Source organism: Maniola hyperantus, chromosome 19 (assembly GCF_902806685.2).
Source record: "Maniola hyperantus chromosome 19, iAphHyp1.2, whole genome shotgun sequence".
In the NCBI taxonomy this organism is placed as follows: domain Eukaryota; kingdom Metazoa; phylum Arthropoda; class Insecta; order Lepidoptera; family Nymphalidae; genus Maniola; species Maniola hyperantus.
In genome coordinates this window covers 7990010-8006869 of record NC_048554.1, presented here as the reverse complement: position 1 = coordinate 8006869, position 16860 = coordinate 7990010, and the positions used below count along the sequence as shown (strand labels likewise).

The 16860-nt window shown below is 36.1% G+C and overlaps 1 protein-coding gene across 2 annotated transcripts in view; it reads left to right on the top strand.

Annotated features, from left to right (window-relative positions):
- LOC117991212 (transcription factor hamlet-like) overlaps positions 1-16860 on the top strand; it is a 157105-nt gene that overhangs the window by 134158 nt on the left and 6087 nt on the right. The gene's annotated exons all lie outside the window — the stretch shown is intronic.

The following is a 16860-nucleotide window of genomic DNA, read 5'->3' as shown; positions in this document are numbered from 1 at the left end:
TAAATCCACGCGGACGAAGTCGCGGGCTAGCTAGTTATTTAATAAACGGCATTTAAACGCAGATATTCACTAAGAAAGGATTTTTGAAAACTTCACCCCTAAGGAGCTTAGGTACCTACTTCTAAAGGGGATGAGTAGGTAGGTATTTGAATGAAAATTAGTCATTTTTCACGTTTTATCTATGAAAGTTAGTATTTTTGCTGTATGTCGGTTAAAAATAAAGAAATACGTAGGCATAGTTTCAGGATTTTCGAAAATCCTATTCGAGCGAAGACGGGGTGGTTCAGCTAGCATAATAATACGCAGATGCTCTAATGAAATACAATTATGACACTCGGTATGACCAGTGATAAGCAAGCAATTGATACATTTGCATACATGTCTAATTTGCTATTCAAAACTATGTAAAACAGTATGCAAATACTTTATTTAGATGGCTTGTATTGAGGCGTAGACAAGACTAGGTCATTTAATGGGGTTTGTACCACTTGGATTACTAGTTGTTATCGTCATTATCATCATGATCAACATCGCTAGCTCACTACTGAGCACGAGTCTCCTCTCAGAATGAGAAGGTTATGGTATCAAATCTAAATGTTATTTTTAGCCAACTTTAAATAAAGTTCAGGTTCTCAATTTTGTGTGTATTTTTTTGTAATAATTATTATACGTAGATCTAATAATTATTATCTGTAGATACGGCTAATAAGGGAAAAAGGAGTAGGACTCATTGGTACACCTGTGTACCTAGTGTCTCAGCTCAGAAGCCAGATTACTAAATAGTACTTAACTGTATTACTAACTAGATTTTACCCGCAAATTCATCCGCGTGGATTTGGGTTTTTTTAATATTGTAGGCCAAATGTAGGTGAAATCGATCAAGAGTAAATTTTTTTTAAATACGAATTTTAAATAATATGTCTGACTCGCACTTGGCAGGTTTTTTAGCAAAGACAGACATAATCATATAAAACATGACAGGGTCCTAACTGGATCCTCCACAACAATGCTAACTGGTTTATTATCATACAGCTATAACTAGAACAAATGGAAGGCTGAGATAGATAACCTATCGTTGGATACCTATCAATAGAAATTACTTCGTAACAACAAGTGCGTGGGTTCTCCACACTCACGACACCTAAGCTATGTACAAAAACGTCTTAACAACTTTTCTGTGCAGCTTATCAAACATTAATTTTATTCGTCAAACAATATCTATACCTATACAACATTGTTTTGTGTGACCTGGGATTGCAATCACACCTGATAAAAAATGACTATTTAGGTCAGTATTGTCCATAACAAATGGATTTTCTACCTATTCGAAATTGAAAAGTGCCGTATTCCAAGGAAAATTTAAAAAAAAATTAAAGTAAAGACCTAGAGAGTGACACAGGCTGCTTTTTATCAGGAAACTCAAAGACTTCTCACAGGATTTTCAAAAACCTCCACACGAGATCAAGCGTTAAACTTTTTTCAGTCAACAGGTCGACGGATATCCCTACTGTTTGTTAATTTTAAAAAGCAGTTTCGTCGAAAGTGTGTGCATGCTCTTTAGAATTTCGTAATGTCAGTAACGTGATTTATAATCGTCATTAATATTTTCTAAGTGGACATCCATACACACCCTACAAGGCGCGTCGGCCAAGAACGTAACAAAAACTTGCAGCCATTAGCGATCATAAGTGATAATTAATTTAATAAAAAATGTAAAAAAAAACTGTGTAAGACTTGTAATTGAAGCCCTTTAAGTCGGTACTTATACCTAGTTGAGAAAATGCATATTCTTTTTTATGCACTCAGAACAGATGTGGTTCTAAATAAAGAAATAATGCCACTTAAATGAAATTACAAAGATATCATACAACTCCAGATAGACAAACCTAGTAAAATTGTATTTTAAAAAGTGAAGACAAATTCGTACGCTTGCGTGTGTGACACAATTATTACGTGAGCAATACATATAATATCACCACTAGATATTGGCGCGGGATTTACTCACTTTGACACCATCTTCAAAAGGTTGACGGACCATTATCAGGTTTGTGATATCAATAATTAATTTATAATATCGATACGTGAAACTATTAACAGTGAAATACCGACACATTAAAGGTAATAATCATAAATTTTTAATTAAGCTACCAAGCTACTAAATCATCGCAAAATCAAGAAGGAAGATTATTTTTATTATAATCAATATTTATTGATATTCTAATGCAAAACGCTAGCAATATATTATCTTCGGTGTCCAATCATTGACCTGAAATATTCTGACGTGACTTTTTAAAATCAATAATAATTACTATCTATCTAAACATATCTAAAGCCAAGTGTACACTAGCAATGAAAGCAGAAGACGTCAGCTCTGGCAAGTTGCACTGTGACAAACATTCGCAGCAAGTAATATTTTGTTTTTTTTTTCGTTGGCAAATAACTTCTGTAATTTGGCTTCTACAAGTTTTATTGCTAGTGCACACTAATTGGCCTGTGAATTGAATAAAATAATACCTACATGCAAAGTGACAAGTAAGACAGATTACACTTTCACTGTACGTAAAACATTTTTAAATTTTCTTACCTATAAATCATTCTCCTCGTGTGTATTTAATATTAAAATTTCGATTTTATATTATCACTTAAGCGGGTTATATACGGGTAGAGTAAACGGTATAGTAGCACAGCAAAGTACTAACTATTAACTATGGTATTATACTAATGTAGACCGATTATATAGAGTATTTTGGTAGAGCAAAGTCACTCAGATACTATACATATCACGTGTCTTCCCCCACCTACGTCCACTCTACTTTATTACCGGCTTTACCGTTTATTTACCGAGTTAAATATAAACCTGCGTGCGCCAGAGCAGGTTTTTCCTATTATTTATAAACAAAAAAACTGATATGAACAAAAAACTAAAACACATCTAAAATATAACTCATGAAAGTCTTATGCCAGCGGGATTATAAGAACTAAAATTAAAGAAAGCCTATGAATAAATTGTTTGTTCATATAAGTTCATATAGGTATATCTCTGCCCAGAATCTAACTCCTGTTTCACGTTCTCATTTTTCTGTTGAGTTCTTCTTCAAGAATCTCTGATATTTCTCTCGTAATAGATGGATGGTAATTTTATTGTTGTTTACCAAAACTGGTACAGTACTGAAAAATGGTAGAGCAGTAAGCTAGTTGACTCTCCGTTTACTTAACCCGTGTACTCTAGGCTTTATTGTTATTTTTATAGAAACTAGATTAGCTCGGCTATAATAAATAATTATAGAAGCACAAAATAAATTACATCATAGAGTGTAATATAATTTCGTGTTTAGTTTAATTCATTATATTATGTGATAGCCTGTGACATTTACATCCGGTCGATTTCGGTACTTAGAGTATGTGCCAACTACTGTTCACTGAATAGTATTTCTTAATTATGATAGTCTATTACATATTATTAGAGGAGCCGTGAAAGCCTAGTGGTGGTAGTGGTGGTGGAAAACCAGCCAGGAAAACATTATGAGCAACTCTGCAAGCCAGAGAGTTCTCCATAATGTTCTGAGAGCTGTGTGAAGTCTACCAATCCGAATTTGGCCATCGATCGTGGTCTATAACAAATCATTTCAGTTCAAATCCATCTACCCAATATGGGTGGATCTACATGATTTCTATATTATAATGTGTTCCTTCGTACTAGAACCGTCTCTACATAAATGGGGCCTGTTAGTGAACGTGTTAGTTTCACCCGTGATAAGAAGTTGGCGGTGAATTGGCAGGCGGTACAAATAAGCTCTAATCTATACTTAGCTACTAGTGTAGCACGCCAAGCTAAGCTAGTAGCGGTAGCTGATCTGCCTGTCAAATATATTGGAACCGAGAAAGCAGAGGTCAGGTACGATAACCTCGTTGGTATAACTGCATACAAAATATAGGTAGGTATATCTCAAGGTATCTGTTTAACATTGACTTATTGTTGTAATTGATGTTGACGTGACGTTAGGTATATTTCAATAACTGTATACCTAAGTATAAGGTGATTGAAGCTGTGATAGCCTAGTGGTCAGGGCGTTCGCCTCCTACTCCTCGGTGTTCGATCCTGGGCACGCACCTTTAACTTTTCGGAGTTATATGCGTTTAAAAAAATTAAACATCACTTGTTTTAACGGTGAAGGAAAACATCGTGAGGAAACCTGCACGCCTGATGAGAATTCTCCATAATGTTTTCAAAGGTGTGTGAGGTCTGCCAATCCGCACTTGGCCTGCGCGGTAGACTAGGGGCTATGGCCAAAATCCTTCTCACTCTGAGAGGAGACTCGTTCTCTGTAGTGAACTGGCGATGAGCTTGTCATGATAATAGGATGGAATATGTTACGGAATAGGTTAGCATATCCCCCATGGTAATTTATGTTTTTATTATATGAGACCCTGGGGCCATGGAGTCTTAATGCAAAAAAACTGACACATTCCACAGCGGTCAATAGCCTCATCTGGTGAGAGAAGGGCTCTCATTTTTTGTGCAAAGGATCAGCCTGGCAGTCCAGCGCAGAAGTACTGCCAATATTATTGGCACCATTCTACGGGGGCATGATTTGATTATTTGTAAAGTAATAACTTAATTAGATAAGACTAGTTTTAAGTTATGTTGTAGGTAACTTGCAACATTAAAAAAATCCTTTGAATTACGAATTGACGAAAAGAGAAAATGCAGAGAAAATAGTTAGTTCTCTATCTAAACTTTTATAAACAGTCTTGATAAAAAAAATACCAGAACTAGGGTGATAGAATTATAGAGGATTCTAGATAAAAATCACAGTAAATAGGTACGAGTGAATACTTAATTTAATCTACATTTATATAAAACTTTGTGTGAAATAATGAACTTGATACTTACATAAGCTTGTAAAAATCACTTATTTATAAATCTTACTGATCAATCACAGACACAAGATTTATGGTGTATGATCTAGTTTTGCCATTTAAATTCAATTTGCGACTGGTTGACTACTTTCATTGCCAAATATAATAAATATAGTAAAACCAGTTTTATGTTTTTACAATCTAAAAAACACGTTAATAATTAGATGAGTTTGATTACATTTTTAGGGTTCCGTACGTGAAGGGTGGCAACGCGACACTATTAATAAACTAAACCTCCGCTGTCCGTCCGTCCGTCGGGTTCGTCTATCTGTTAGTGGGCTGTATCTCGTGAACCGTTATAGGTTGGAATTTTTCCAGAATGTATATTTCTTCTTGAAAACTTGAAAATGGCCGACACGAAAATTAAAAAATCAAAAAGTGTTATTTCTTGTACGATGGTGCGGATCCCTTCGTGGGCGAGTCCGATTCGCACTTGACTGATTTTTTCCTTATCTCAACTTGGCGTCCTTCCTTCCTTGGTGGCGCGGTGGATCGAACAGCTGCAGCTAAAAATATAATTAATAAAATAAACGATTGAAGTTAAACAAGCTGCCGACAGTAATAAAAGGCCTGTTTAAATAAAATTAAATTGCCCGTGAGTATCATATATTATCGCTGTCCTAATATTATGGGCTAAATAAATACATTTATCGCAGATGTTATTTATAAAAAAACCAGATGTACAGCCACAAGAAACGAATATTTAATACTCCATAAAATTTGTCGTTTATCTGTTACCTTTTCACGGCCGGCGTTGTTAAACGATTTTGACCTGAAAAAAACCGGCCAAGTGCGAGTCAGGCTCGCGCATTGAGGGTTCCGTACTACAGTCGTATTTTTTCGACATTTTGCACGATAATTCAAAAACTATGATGCATAAAAATAAATAAAAATCTGTTTTAGAATGCACAGGTGAAGACCTTTCATATGATACGCCACTTGATATAGTTACTTACTTCGAAAATTGAAAATACTAATTATTAGTTCACGACCACAATTTAATTTTTTTTGTGTGATCTAACCCCAATCTAAATTCACGGTTTTCAGATTTTTCCCCAAATGTCAGCTATAAGATCTACCTACCTGCCAAATTTCATGATTCTAGGTCAATGGGAAGTACCCTGTAGGTTACTTGACAGACAGACAGACAACAAAGTGATCCTATAAGGGTTCCGTTTTTCCTTTTGAGGTACGGAACCCAAAAAAGATCCCTGATGATGCTAGATGTGAGATGATGAGATGCAAGATATTTCATGCATCTCAGAGACGGACATAAAGTAGGAATTTTTCACCACGGAAAATCAAGAAGAATCCACGCAGACGATGTCACAGGCATCATTTAGTATTACTATTTATTTATGGCTTACGAATGTTACGTAGGCGAGAACAAGCTAATCTACTAACAAAAAAACATGTCCATGTGATTTCCTATACGTTTCGAACAACACACAGAACACTTCCGCAATGTATTAAGGATACTTCTAATAAAATGCAGCGGAGTCACCAGTTCTTGATAAAGGCATGACCACCTACATGCGGCGACTGCGTTGGCGAAATGTCGTGTCGGGACTTCAGTAAGATTATTATGGTATGCTGTTGGTATCAGTTTACGCCTTGCAACCTGCCTCTTCTTTGTTTATTTAGCGGATCTTTACCTTTGTTAATGTTAACTTGCTTTTCTTTTTTTTAATTGAAAATTTGACTTCAAAATTTAAAGCTAGCCTTTGACTACCTACTAATCATGCCCATGTGTGAATGGTGCCAAGAATACTGGCTGCATTTCCGCGCTGGACAGCCAGGCTGATCTTCTTGCCCACAAAATGAGCCAGCCCTTCTGTCACCAGTGAGGCTATAGTTATTTATTAACCGTAATAAAATGTCTCGTAAAAATATTTTCGCACTAAAACTTCATGGCCAAGGTTTTTATAGAACAAAAATGATTAAACTTGCTTTAATAATATAATTATATATAGTCAAACATTTGTAAATTATCGAAATATATTATGTTTTTTCTTGAATGACTTTTTTATCGAAGCTCTTGAAAAGCATGTTTTGTATCTGTATCCCTTCCCTCAATTTCTTATAGTTGATCCCTACTGAAAAGTTGCCTACTGAAAATAAGCTATCGATTCGTTCCACCGTGAGATTCCGTTTTTCATCCACACCTAAAATCGTTTGTAATCATATCAATCGCAAATTAATTCGTAAAAGGCATCTATTTGGTTCGATAATAAGTGTTTACAAATTATGTAATAAACGGAATCTAGCTTGATATGTATTCTACTTAATGCTAGACGATCGGTATGAGCAGTTATTAATATGATCGCATTAAATGAATTTTCATTTATGGAAACACGAGGTATGCCTCAAGATACCTGTAGGCATTTATCTCTAGAGAACGCGTTTTGAATTACAACTAGGTGGAAACTGGAAACATGTTACAAATGGTACCTAACCTATACCTCAGTGTTTTTCTGACGCTGTAGTAAAATCAGACAATTTTAATGACATTTTATATTTATTATTAGATTGGAAAAAGTAATGAACCTTGAAATATTAGTGTACTTAATTAAAATTGAATATTGTTAATTTATCGTTTATAACTATAATTTCCTTTATAAAACTTATTTGAAACTACAAAGTTAAGATCTATTTATAGTTATCAAAAACAATAAATGTTTTTCCACATACGTTAAATTACGGCCTTTTTATTACTACTAACTGTTAGTTTTCTTAATTAGGCATTTATGCATTACAGGAGCTTCTCATAATGTTCTTTTTCAGTTGTAAGTATGTGTGTTTGTTAAGAATTTATTTTAAACAAATTCACAAAATATAAAGATTTTAATAAAATTACCTCAGTAAAACAAGTAATTACCTCAATAAGACAAGTACAAGTCTACCAATCCGCACATGGCCAGCGTGGTAGACTATGGCCAAAACCCTTCTCACTCTGAGAGGAAACCCGTACTGTGTAGTGAGCCGGCGCGGCAATGGGTTGATCATGATGAAAACAAGTACTTATAAAACGCATTCCCGACGCAGTGTACAGCGTGCACCCACAACAACTACCAAGTACCAACACATCTCGAGCCCGTAATCAGGGCCCCATACATCATCTTAATACCGCCCGCGTCACCGCAAATCCGAATCACCAATGCAAATGTGCCTGCTTTCCTACCTTCATTCTAATACCGGGCAATAATTTATGGGACAAGTCCAGCTATCTACCTCCCGTACACAATTTTGTGGAGATTATTCGCTGAATAAATAATGAAAGTGCATTATTATATCTGTTTTGTAACGATCTCAATCGTTAACCTTTATTTCGATGACAGTAACGTACAGGTTTTCGATAAAATTCTATCGGTGGTGTTATATTTTCTGTTGACATCGCTGAGAACTTTTCACTGCTATCAATTTACGTCAATAATTCCAAATTACTTATTTTTTAATCCTGACGAAGGAATATACGTATTGAATTGTAGCTAAAGCTGTTGTACACTAAATATCTCTAAACTTAACTAAAATGACAGATCTACAAGTACCTAAGTATTGCTAGTCCTTATGGAACCCTTGCATAATTCTCTACGGAAAGATAGATAAATATTATATTAGACCTGTCTATTCAGCTTTGTTTAGAGATTGTGTACAACAAAATTAGCAAAAAATGTATCACCTTTTTCTTTTGCTGCTTAGTTTTCTTATGCTATATTTCATCTTTCAAAATATTCTCTAGTATTATAGTATACCTATATTTTAGTACGCAACAGGTCGAGACACCGAGTAGTAAGCAAGGTCGAGATGACAATCGGGGTATGAGGCGTGGTGACTCCCCGCACACCCGCACGTCATCCGCGGTATCTCGCTCTGGGTTAAGGCGGGGGCTGTGCGTGTGTGCGGGGCATCCCCTCCCCGATTACTATCTCAACCAGTCGCGTAGGTACTATACTGAAGCGGCTTCAGTATAGGGAAACGTCTATCGTGGATTGCTTCAACAGCAGCTGCCCTAGCACGATCAGTCATCAGTGCAACTACGCATTCTCGTGGTTCTTGTATTGACAAAGCGTTTGTCGGTGCTTGGACAGCAGAGTGCAGGTGAGATCGCCGACAAGCGTAGGTACATAATATACCTACCTATCTGATATCGATAAAAAAATTAAGTGTTTCATAAATTCTTATCCGCCCAGCTATGTTCACTGCGGGGACTTTGCATTAAATTCGCATTACCTATATCCAGATACCTAATGAATACCTATCGTATGATACGCAGAAAACATCCATATTTTTACAATTTGCAAATAGATGATGTTAATAAGACGATATATAAGCAATCTTGTTTACTAACCTGATTTACCGAAACGTGCTTTAAAAAGTATGTGTTATAAAAAAGCTGAATTAACTGAGGCGTGGCAAATTTAATACGATATCGAAAAACTTAATACAAACATAAAAGCAGGTAAGGTATTTCTTCCATTAAAAAATGTTTCATTGTTTGACAATTAAACTAGGGTAAGCGACTTTCTGCCAGTATTTTACGAAATCTTTACTGGGCACCTACTATCTAAACTCTAAAGTCTCCTCTCAAGATGAGAAGGGTTTGGTCATAGTCCACCACGGTGTGCTGGCTCATTCTGAGAGGAGACCCGTGCTCAGTAATGAGCCGGTGATGTGTTAATGATGGTGAAACTCCAGGAATTCTTCGTAAAGAGCAATCAGTCTAACAGAGGGTTGTATTATAAAATTAAACCTATTAAGTATTAATTTTTCTATCATGGCCACAACTCCGCTTATAGAATCGTCGAAATACATAATAGGTACCTACCTATATACTTACAAGTCTTCTTTATAATTGAATGAATAGGTAAGAGGTGTTTTACATTAAAAGCCTTTTTATAGAATCCTACCACATCCTTACAGCTAAGTACCTAAATAATAAATTATTTATTTATTTAATATTGTACTAAAGATAGTGTAAACGAAGTTTTCTTCGACGGTTCGATGTAGCTAATAAACAGTTTACAAAGTTTATAGGGGAAATTGTATAGTTTCCTAGTAATAGTCGTTCACACAGATTTACGGCCGACTGTGATCTAATTACCAGCGTCTCATAAAACCTGAGCACGCGTCGAAGTGCAAAACATTTCGATACTTAGCTGGAACGTTTCCTAATAACCCGTAACTTATATCCTACCATAAAATATCCTTGAGTTTACTAGTTCAGGTACGATTAAACGCAAAGCTCTATAATAAAATAGTAAGGCTTTTTCATGGTGGATATATTGTATCAGTCTAGTTACGACGGCATTTATTGAACTATTAGGAGGAAGCGAGAAGGAGCTTATAATCTGCTGCGCGGCATCGTGTCGGAACGTTAAATAGCTTTTTTTTTTTTTTTTAATCTTTTATTAACAGGCTTTTACATTTATAGGTACGTTTTTGCCGATAGGCCACGACTACTATACAACTATTGACTGGCCCTTTATTCTTTATACCTACTTATAAAAACTCCCGCCTTACAATTCCTCTTCTCAAATTGACCCTGCCGGGAACGAAATTTCAGTGACCACAGCGCTCACTACGCGCCAGCGGGGTCTTCAAAATCTTTCCAGAGATAAACATAATATTGTCTTCAATCACTGAAATTATTGATACTGGGTTTTCACTGGGTTTCTCAGCGCAGACAGGCGCAGTAAAACGATTTGGGAGAAGTCTCCCAAATCGTTTTACTGCGCCTGTGCAAACACAAGGTCACCATTGGTCTTTGTGACGGTGCTGATATAAAGGAACCTATCGGCTGTCCTCCAATCATACCTACACTCTGCTCTGAAGTAAAACTTCCTTTAAATAAATACCTACGATTTTTACGTTTTTTAACCGACTTCAAAAAAAGGAGGAGGTTCTCAATTCGTCGGAATCTTTTTTTTTTTTTTTTTAAATTTGGTGAAGATCTAATGAACATCTTCGAAGATAGATACTGGAACTCCTCAACGGATAAGAGTAAATTGCTCGCGATCAGTGTAATAGCTTAGTAAACAGTAGATTTTTAACCAGTCATAGCATAATTCCATGGGGCCACTAAAAATTGTGAAATAAAAAAATTTCACAAAAAAAATAAAAACCGACTTCGATACACAAACACTAAAAATTGAAAAATAATTTAATTTATTACCGAATATCTTATGTATACAAGAGTTAATATAGTTCCATAATAATATTTTTTGGGGTCGGTGCCAATGAGGTGCCATTGTGGAGTCTCATAAAAATATGAAGTCTAGACGATTCGCGCAGCTAAAGCTAATTAGTACCTTACTTATACCGATACGACACACACAAGCATGAGCCACTCGCCCTCGTGAAATGCAAGGACTATATACTAAGTTTCGTTTAGTAAATGTGAAAAATAATCGCCATGAATTAAGAGGAACTGGAGTAAAGTAACTGGACTATCAACTGTCCATGTTACATTACTGTTTACCTAAGCTATAAAGTGCCTATCAAACTAGCATAATGTCCGTGGGACTCTTCTCTACTGCACAGTTTTTCCAACGATTTACAGTACCAGTTAGTATAACATGTCCGCGGACATAATCGATACATCTCAGGTTTAGACACATTTATGTCGAGGGTTCATACATCGGATCGCAATTTCATATCTCGCCATAAGGTGGTCGGCGCGACGCATTTCCTAAAATAGTGATGTGAAATAAATCAAAGATTATGGATGTCGATACGTCGCCTAAAAAACTAGCAGGGCGTGTGAATCTGCTCCGGCCTCGATCTTATGAGAGAATATGTCAAGTATTTGTGCGACGTAGTATGAGGCTGCCCGATTTGATTCTACACGCGCTTTAGCAAACGCAACTACCAAGACGTTGCGTGTTGTATGGAACGGAAATGTTATTTTACGAATAAATTCATAATTCATACTGACATTTTGTGACCAAATTGGGAACGTTTTTAACTTTAACGAATTTATTTCCAATGATGGCTAATACTTTGCTACGTTTGGGCCATAAATGAATATCTGACTTTTATGTTTTCGTTTTTATTTCAATTAATGCTCTAAACTTAGATTTATGGTCTGATTTATTTTTAATGGGTATCTTGAAAACACAATTTAAACTACTATTTGGCTCAATGTATTATTAAGTAATTAATATTATTATTTTTATAAAAGTTGTGCTTTAAATGCTACACATTAAAGATGGGCGTTATTGGCTATTTATGTCAACGGTTAATCAACAGTTATTTAGTTTCAATACCGATATTGATAACCGTTGCCGAATATCGGTATCAGAGTTGTGTTTCAACTAATTTAATATGCGCAACGCGCAGCGGTTTCCGTAGTTATAACTAAGCTAGCTGCCGTATCAATACCGTCTGTATAGCTAGCGCGCGCATATTCACTAAAATAAAACCAATTTTACTTTCATGAATATCGTGAAGTAATCACAACCTTAAGTTCATAGCAGCAAAGTCTAATTTGATCATTGACATAGGTCAAACTATAGTGGACGCCTGCACGAATAGTTTGCCACAGTCCAGTTAACCAAAAACATTTCACGAAGATTGATAAACCAAAGAGGACCTTATCTCTATTACTCTAAGGCTAACTGTATTAAAATTGATAGATCTAAGTGTAATGGACAAGTACTTGTACAGTTAAGCCTTAGCGTAATAGAGATAAGGTCGGCTTTGGTTTACTAAGTTCTTAGTTACTAAGCCGGTAGCCAATAACCGCTCCTTCTCAACTTTCAGTGAAAGAAAGAAAGAGAAGGCATAATTATTGCGTTTCTAGTTACCAAAAAACCAAACAATGCATTGTCAGTTGCCAGTTGGCAGCGTTGCGTTGTCAGGTGGTTCGTCATAGATGTTAGCTGAAAACCGTTGTTAGCTACGACAATAACGCTACGGTACGCTATAGGTACGGCAGCGGTTTTCAGTTAAGTTTAGCTATAGCGGGCACATGACGTCTACTACACATGGTCGTAAAACTTTTATGTTACACTTAGGTACATCTAAATACCGCCTGCTCGTTTGCTCAATATAATATATTTTTAATTAAAAAATATTTGAAATCAAATCAACGACTATACTAAGTATTATCATAAGCGCAAAATTTGTGATTTCAGAAATTAATTTGCATTTATCAGGTACCTATATCTAAGAACTTTCTCCGTCGTTTCAACAGACAGAATCTCTTGCAAGAATTTTAGGATTTGCCGCTTGTTTATTGAATTGACTCGATTGTCGATATAGGTATATAGGTATAGGTATAGGTACCTACGTTCTCTACGCACTATATTGAATACGTTAATATGTATTCAATTTAAGTTCAGTTTGATGCACGTGCATTATTCCGTCAATGAAACGATGCGCCACCCATATGTTCCACACTGCTAACCATGCAAAACGCGTATCATTGGCGCTTACTGTTTACATCTCTACTCTAAACTGTAAAACTTTATGCAACTATATACTCTATTGTATCCACTTTGATGCTAATTTACGTTGATGCATGGAATCTGACGTTTCTGTAGGCAATGCCTATACTTGATAGCCTATCGTGATTGATGAGCGGACGTAGTAAATCACGAACATAATTATACCTAGGTACTAAACGCTTATGGTAGTTGCCGTGATGATAGATTTATGAGTCGGATTAGGTAAGGTCTACTTGCGGTGACCCTTTGTCGCAACTGGAATTTGTCGTGCGCCTCTAACTCGAACTGAAACAATATATGTTAGTAAAGCGAAAATGATATTTCGTTGAAATGTTTCGGATAAACATTCGTATCTTTAGATTACTGATTTAACACGTTGTTACTTCAGTTTGTGTTGGTAATTTTACTAAGAATTGAGATACCTATAATAAATAGTGGAAAATACTTCATACATTGTAAGACTAAGTAGGTATATCACATCAGAAGTTTTACCTTTAAGATTCCAGAATAAATTTTAGACTTTCCTTCAACTTGGGAAAGGCCTAAAAAATCTATTATAAGTACCTACTCCTGAAAAAAGCATAGTCACAATCGAGGATTATGTAAATGAAAAAGAGCATGGACTTGACCTACAGCTAGCTCCAACAATGCGTGGGCGATGGGACTCAATGCATGGCATAATTTTTTTTAAAGAATATTTGCCATGTTAAATGACTAATATTCCCTTTTATCAAATAATAATATTAAATACAACACACCGACACAACATAACCGAGTTTCTTGCTGGTTCTTCTTGGTAGGAAGGGTATTCCAAACTATTATAGTACATTCAGTGACGATGTGATTATACAAATTTATTTGAATAAAAAATATGTCTATTCCTATTTCTAGTATAAATATCTTATGTATACCTACTTACATATTATATTATATTTATTACGTATCTATTCTTTTAAAAAGGTTAGACATAGAATATAAGAGTTACTTGAGCGTATCTAAATAGTAGATAACAAACACACTACAAACTTTACATTAAATGAAATCATTATCGATAAAATTACGATGTCGCGTTTCTTACACCTAACATCGAATATAATACTTAAAATATTATTAGCTGATAATGATAAACAAAGTAATTTATCGGCGGCACGCTCTATCGCGCGCCGCCACTATTACATTAGAACTCGATAGTCGATAGATATGTTCTCCACACACACTATACCTTGAATATACCGCATACGGTAATAGGGTATTTTACCCTTTTTTGAAAAGTGTCTTAATTTTATCCTAAAGTAATAATAAACTACCAAAAAATTTACAAAAATTTTATTCGATCGATATGTTAAAAAAAAATACATTTAAATTTTGCATTTCAAATGTCGCCGCGAAAACGCTACCCGCCAACTTTTTAGATTCATGGGCTGTGTTCACTTCACACCTAACTCCGAAAAGTTAGAGGTGCGTGCCCAGGATCGAACCCTCGACCTACGATTAGAAAGCGGACGTCCTAACCACTAGGTTATTGCATCTTACTCTCAGGTAGTAATACTAATAAGTAATAAGTAATATAGGTACTCGATAGTGCGCCACCTATTCACGAACTCAATAGTCGATACTACGATAGTCGATACGTTCTCCACATACACACACTACCGTATACAGTAATTTATTGAATTGAAGTTTACATAAGAAGCCAAGTGGAACAAGTTGATGGGCCTATTCGAAATGCATAAAAGCCCACAAAAGTCAACAGCTGAGTCGTTAGAGTGGTGCCCGTAGCGGTAAGAACGAATAAACGATTCAAATGCTAATATATCACAAGGCGGCGTGGCGTGATGGCGCTCATTGGCCAGACTATTTACATTAACATACATAACCGTGTTCGCTCCGCCTACCACGCAATACGTCACGGCGCTTCCGAACGTCGTTAATTAAGTGCAATTAGAGAATCGTGACTCGACTCGTGATGGGATCACACAAATATGCTCTAAACGCTAAGCGCTGAACGTGCAAACAGTCAGACGTGCGAAAACAGCGTGCGATTCTTTGATAGTGCCGACAAATTCATCTACGATCTAGTTATTGGTGTACGTGCAAATATCACACCGACTTATTGAAGTCGCAATTAGTATGGAGTATGAACATTGGTTCATACTCCATACTAATTGCACTAGGTAGACCTAATAGTTCTTTAAGGCTGAAACAAACTGGACGCGTGATAGCAGTGTAGGTACCTACCTATCCATCCAACACAGCTTCTAGAAGTTCTACAAAAGCCGTATATGTTTAAAATCAACGTGAGCAAATCAGAAATGAGGATATCCGTAGGATCCGCAACCACGGAGAGAGTGGCTAGAGAGAAAATAAAGCCAGCATAGGAAAATCAGAGCATGTTATAGGTAGGTATAGACGTATTGCTGGCTTTTGTACTTTAGCCTTAGGGCCTGGCCACCTTCACGCCATACTATTTGATATTTTCTTGTATTACAAATCGTACAAATATACCTACGCGCGCGTTCAGTGTGATGTCCGGCATTTTCCGTCGCGCGGTTTGTGTATTGTACAATGTCGCTTCAATGTGCAATTATTTTCCCAGTTTCTCCGGGGGCTAAATAGCTCGGCGAGAGACTCCAGTAACAAATCATAAACAAGCGGCACCGGACTCACGAACTGACCAAATAAGGTCTCTAAAATGTCGATGCTTGACTCTCGTTCAAAGGATTTATGTCGTCTGCTTTTGGCACAAATTAGCCGCGTGTCCGGTCGTAGGCGTGAGCCAACAAATTTGTACCAGCACCCTTGAAAATGCTATAAATTTTATGAACAAAAATATAGAAATCACGAGAAGTTACTACTTAAATTCAAAAGTGTATTTGTTGGTTTGCTGGTTTGTCCTTTAATCACGTCGCAACGGAGCAACAGATTGACGTGATTTGTTGCATAGGTATAGTCATGGAGAGTGACATAGACTACTTTTACTATATTATCCAAAAATCAAAAAGATTCTACGGGACTTTTAGAAACTGATTCCACATCAGCTACTTACTAAGGTACCTACCTACCTTATAAAAGCTTAATAGAAAACAAGCTTACTCTCTCCGGTTTCAAAAAAAGCAAAACAATATAGCAAAACACAACATATTACAAGCGTGACGAGGAACAATAAGCAGTACCTAGATGTATGTATTAGTCAAGCGATCATAAATCAATGAAGTTGTTTATAGGAACGAGCAAACACGATACTTTAAGCAATCGGCAATCGGCGATTTCATCGCTTTTCGGAAACTATAAGTTACTATTAAGTAATCATTTAATGTTATCATTATATTATTATAATTTAAATATTTGATATAATATTTAATCATGAGTCGCTGCAATTTAGCGAAGCTCTGGCATCTGGCATTTGAAAACCAATTTTTAACAAAAGAGTTACCAAAATGCAATGCCACACCGAAACAGTATTTTTCTATAACTATTTCTAGAGACAGAGCCA